General features: G+C 44.0%; 1 long non-coding RNA gene across 1 annotated transcript; it reads left to right on the top strand.

Moving 5' to 3' along the window:
* Window positions 1-1,022: 1,022 nt before the first annotated feature.
* LOC138121773 (uncharacterized) lies at window positions 1,023-5,143 on the top strand. The gene is made up of 3 exons (XR_011156251.1): window positions 1,023-1,148; window positions 4,445-4,551; window positions 4,772-5,143. It is a non-coding gene; the product is annotated as an uncharacterized lncRNA (long non-coding RNA).
* The last annotated feature ends 640 nt before the right edge of the window (window positions 5,144-5,783 follow it).

Raw genomic sequence — 5,783 nt, 5'->3', positions numbered from 1 at the left:
AGGGAATGTAAACAACCCAGACACCTGCAACCTTGAAAAGTCTTGTTTATGGTATAGTAGAAAAATATTTTGACAATGGATGTTTTAGGATTTTAGCCAATCACCCCCAAGGGGTGGCTGGCCCTTTGTCCAATTAGGCTATGAAGAAAAAAGTCTATAAAAGAGTTTGTAAAATAATTAAATAAATCAATCTTGCTGCACAACTCCTGCCTGCTGGATCTTCTCCTCCTCCTCCTCCCTATGGCTGCGGGACACGGTGCTATACCGTAGGAACCAGGCCTGCGGTAATAACCATGCTGTTCTCCTCATGTGTCTTCACCTTTTCTTTGATTTGGGAGAAAATTGTCTGTAGTTCATTGGTTCCCAAGTTCTATCAATTTGTGAGTTCTTATAAGGTTTTGCAGCGCTGAAAAGTTGATTTCGTCTGGGCTCCGTCTCGGGGAATTGTTCATCATGCCCCTTGCTGTTGGCCACATGGTCCCTGCCGGCACCTCATGGCCACTGCTGGCTCCATTCGGTGCCTCTCTTCATGCGAGGCGCCGAAAAAGAGAAGCTGCTGTCACTGCTTCTGCCTTCTTGCTCGCAGCACGGCTGGCTAAAAGCGGCTGAACAGGCAAAGTTTATGGCGAGCCGTGCCAAGACGGCGGCGACCGCGTGGCCCTGGTGGCCGCGTGCGCTGTAGGGTCGGCCCCCGGCAGCTCGGCCCCGCGGCCAGAGAGCAAAGACACTGCTCGCCTTGGTCTCCCTGCTTAAATAGGTCACCCCAGAGGCGTTACCTACTTCTCTAATCGGGCTAGTTGTTGCTGCCTGTTCCGAGCTTCCCCTCCCAAAGACACGTTCTCCTGCCCATGTGCTCCGAGCTCCTTTGTTCCAAGCGCGGGCAAACCCAAATGTAATTCAAACTCTTCAGCAGCGTCGGATTGGCCGCTCACCCCGGGTCCGCCCCCAGTCCTCCCCTTCCCCCTGCTCCGAATAAAAAGGGATGATCGAGGGAGGTCCCGCCTCTCTTGGCTCAGCTGCCTTCCTGTGAACATCTCTGGTTGTCTGTCTCATTTGAAAGCTTCTAACTGCAGGAAATTGAGCGGGCAGGGAGCTGTATTTCTCCCTCTTTGCTTCTGCTGGTGGTATTTGCTCAGCAGCTGATACAGGTACTGATTTTAGAGCTACTAAAGTGCCAGATCGCCCGTGCTGCCTCTCTGGGCTGCTCGAGGCTTTCTAAGGCATTAAACCACTAGCCTAGCCGGTAAAAAAGCTGAAAGATACCTTCCACAGCTAGTAACCTGCCCATCATCAGAGCCTTCAGCGATTGGCTCTACTGCACACAGCAAAAACATCCGGGAGCTTCTCACAAAGACACCTCTGGGGCTTCTCCCGCCTCCACCGAAAACGGGGCTGTGTTAAAACCATCCCAGTTCTTTAGGGGGTTCTTGTTTGTTTCTGGGGTTTTTTTGTTTTATTTTTTAGTTTTACATTCAGAATGCAAAACTGGCCATTCTGGGTGTTTTATCTCTCCAAAGTGGTTTGACAAAAAGCAGGTTAAATACATGAAAAATTCTGTCTCCTCAGCAGCTTTGTCATGGCTCCAAAGATCTCTGGTTGGGAGTTTTTTTGGGGAGCAGGACACAACGCTGGCAAGGGCTGGACGTGAATTGGTTTTAGTCATTGAATGTCTGATGGAATGTGCTGGAAAGTGGCAGTTTGGAGCAGGTCTTTTCTGTAATTCTTCAAACATTTGTGCAAAGCAAAACCTCTCCAAGTGGAAAACCCCAAAGAACTGAAGCCCCAAGTAAAACAGGGCATTCTTGGATTGACTTTTCCAGTGGAAGCAGAATTAGGAAACTGCCCAGCACCGGCACAGGATTTTATTTAAGACTTGTGAGCTAATTTGACTGACCTTCCTCAGTGTCTCATTTCACACCCGGTTCCATTTAAATCAGGAGCAGAGTAGGGGCGTTTAAAGCTTTTTTCTGATATATTTATTAGTGGTGAAACACTTACATCATAATTCTCCTTGTCCTTGCATTCAGCACATGCAAAGTTCATATGAAAATACACAAAGGTCTGGAGAGATTCTTGCTGTTCCATATTTCTCCCATTCCCTGGGCAATATTTTGTGTTTATTTTGCCCTCCCTATTTTTGATGTGTATCTGCACAGAGCAGTGAGCAGCCATCCAGTGCGGGCTGGATCTTATTTTAGGAAGAGTTATGCAAACGCATTTCTCCTGTTTATCCACTAAGGTTTGAGTTGCACTGACTTCCCCTCCAAAGCAAAGTGGAAACCAGAACAGGGATAAAAGTGGGGGATAAGAGGAGGAGGAATGATAAAAGTGCCATTTTTCCTCTTAAGAACAAAGCTGTTTTACTTTTTGCCACAAACTCCTGCCTGGTAATATATATTTAGGATGATTTAGGAGTGCTTTAGCTTTTTAGGGGTGGATTGCAGGATTTCTGGAGCTGTGCAGTTTCTGTAGGGCTTTGAATAAATGAAGCACTATCTTAGGTATTGTCCTCCATTACTGAACTATTGGAGCCACTCTTAATCTTTAATGTTCTTACTCTGACAACAGCCCTGGGACTAGGCAAGTTCTATTATTCCTTTCACATGTGAAGAACTGAGGAACAAAAAGGCTCAGACTGAGATTTTCTTCTCAGGCTGCTTGCCTTGATTTGAGTGAGAACTCTTATCTCAGTCTCCTCTCTGCATGGAAGTTTGTTAGTGGTGCAGCATTAATTGGGGCAACATCTAAATTCCTTTTAAAAAATAATTAGGAAGGTCAGGATGTAAGGCTGAAGTCAGTGGAAGTGAAATGATTTCTTTCTGTAAGGAATGTTTTGGTTAAAGTCATTGAAATTAAAATGATTTTTTTTAATATATTGGATGAATTCTCTTTGCAGAAGGTAAATAGAGTCTGAACTGCTTTTTAGAGGAACTAATTTGGATTTAGGGGGATTATGTGATGTGATGCCTAGGATAACAAATTGATGCCTTTTCCTTTGAAATAGGAAATAATTTGAAGTGATTTTCCTAAATATAAAAAGGAGGAATTGAGAAAGTTTAAAAGTAGAGGTGATTACCCCTTTGGGTCATTGTATCACCAGGATTGTAGGGGAAAAACCTGCACACTCCTCCAATTCCCAATGTACCTTCTGTGCTGGACTCAGACTGCCTGAACTTCCCTGAGATTTGCTGGGCTGGTGAATAAAACCAAATTCCCATTTCTGTGGTGATTCCCAGGAAGCAGAACCTGCCAGGTCTGGGTTCCTGTCCTACAGAAAGGACTTGCAGAGCTGCCCCCACCCCGCAGCCTTCCCTCAAACACCTACACAAGTACAGGAATTTTCCCTCTCTGCCACAAAATCTGATTGTACATTCCCGGTGGAGCCCTGATTCCAAGTGGGATTTCTCCTAACTAATAAATATATATAATATATATAATATAATAATAATTATATAATATATAATATAATAATAATTTCTCCTAACTCCGTACCCAGCTCATGGCTTTCATTATATGGCTTGAACTTTGTGCCTTTTTTTGCACAAGAAACAAGAAAGCTCTGGCAGTGCCTAAAACTTCGTGCAGGGCAGCATTTCACAGGCCCAGGGAGGGATTTTTTTTTTTACCCAGCTCAGCAAATGCTTGCAGGTTTTTATAGATATTCCCAATTACGTCTCCAGAAATAAATTATGAGTGGGGGAAGGAGCAGAGTAAACACACCCTGAGGTCTCTGAGGGGTTCAGCTGGGCAATCCAGGGCTGGGTCTAAAAGGGGAAAGTTAAGACCCTTCATGCAGCAGCAGTGCTGGAGGCTGGGCAGAAGCTGGGTGTATTTGGGGTTTATTTTGGGTGTATTTTGGGTGTATTTTAGGTGTATGCATGGTGACTGACACTGTTTTATCAGCAGCCTCGCTTCCCTTAAAAGCAGTTTTCCATCTGAATGGGGCTTCTCAAGGGAAATGACTCCTTGTAAACGAGCTTTGATTCTCTTCAATATGGAATAAAAACTCCCTTTTCACACCAGACACTCTACCTGCAGCACCTTTTTGTCTCACCTTGCCCCTGGCCAGGGAGGGTGACTCCAAACTTGGATTTCTGCTCCAACCCATGCTGGAGCTCTGCTGATCAAGTCACTAATTTGCCTTTATTTTCCTGTTTACTCAGTGGGGGGAGGGAAAAAGCGAATTGATTTCTTTATTTGCTTTGAGATCCACTGATAAATGTATCCATTCCGTATTTATGTATTACCTATAATACACTGAATAATCACACGTGCAGGTGTTAATTAATGAATTCCACAATAATTATTTGCTATGGCTGAGGGTTTTTTTAAGGGATTCTGAGAAGACCAAGTGGCAGATTGCCTTAAATTTTCTGTTCATTTGGGATGCTTTGTCTTCACAAACCTGTGCATTTCCAGACACAAAGCTTCATTTTCTTTGCAGGAATGAGATGTCAGGGAAATGTCTCCTGCAGGTCGCTCAGGCTGGATGGGATGACTTCATTCCTTCTGCCGCTGTGACTCTTTTGCAGATGAGGCCCTGGATGTGAAGTAGGTGATGAAATGTCCTGATGAGAAAGATTTTTGTTTTATTTCATGGGACTTTCCTTGAATTTTAGATCAATTTGATGGTGGGGGGGGGGGGGAGGGAAAACCAAGCTGCTTTTGCCTGGGAAAAGTTCAAATGCTGATAATATTGGCTGGTTTTTATCAGCGGAGATAAGAGGATTGTGTTCATTAACGTTTGTTCATTTTCACTTTCATTTTGCAGCCCCTTTCATGATGCTGAAACCCAAATTTCTCCTTACAGCCTATGGAAATAACCCGTAAACTGATCTTTTTCCATCCAGGTTATATTTCTTGCTCTTTCCTCTGCACTTTCCAGTAGCTGTGCATCATTTATTGCTCTTGCAAATGCAGGTGTGCACTCAAATTCCTACTGGTGATGGATAAAGTTTTGTATCCTCAGCTTTTCTGGTCAGGATCTTCAGCATGGAAGAATTTTTGTTTCAAGTCCTTGATCTGTGAAACTTGGGACACTTTAGGTGAATCAGAGCCTCCAAGAGCTTTTATTCTCTTCAATATTTTGGCTTTACGTGTCTATGAATATCACTTTTATTTCTTCTCCTATTTTTAAGGCAGCAGGAGGGAAAAGAATAAAACAAAACATGTCGTTCTAAATAAAATGAGAGAAATTGAAGTCGCATTTTTTGTGCAAGCAACAGCCTGAAGTCCTATATTGGATTTAAAGCAGGCAGTGCCTTATGCAAAGATTCAGGTACTTAAATGGAAGTAGAGCAGCACAGTTAAGGAACACAGTTTTAACAGCAAAAGGTGGTTTTTATGAGGATTTATTTTACATTTCCCACACTTATTACACTGCTCAGCAGTGCAGATCACTCGGGCACTTTGCAGCTCCAGTAAAGGCATGGAATTTCAGCACCAGGAGTGGGAGTGTCAAAGCCTGGGATATCGAGCAGGGGATGAGAAGAGCTGGTTTGGGACATCAGAGGGGAGACTGCACTGAGCTAACACCTATTAAAGCTCTGCAGAGATTTTTGCTCCATTCCCTGGGGAAGTCCAAGGGAGCTGATCCCAGCAAAATCCTGACTGAGCCTCTTTGGGACTTCAGCTGGAGGTTTTTTAATGAAGTTATTCATGGTCTGTGAAACAGTTCCCTCCTGAGGAGAAAATAAAACACCCCAAGTGTTTCAGATGGCAGCTTTGGTGGTGCTGTGGCCAAGAAGTCTCATAATTCAATGTTTTACCTAAACAAGAGGAGG

This window comes from Aphelocoma coerulescens, chromosome 22, assembly GCF_041296385.1.
Source record: "Aphelocoma coerulescens isolate FSJ_1873_10779 chromosome 22, UR_Acoe_1.0, whole genome shotgun sequence".
NCBI classification, from domain to species: Eukaryota; Metazoa; Chordata; class Aves; order Passeriformes; family Corvidae; genus Aphelocoma; species Aphelocoma coerulescens.
The sequence above is the reverse complement of the archived record's forward strand: the minus strand, read 5'-3'. Positions and strand labels throughout refer to the sequence as shown.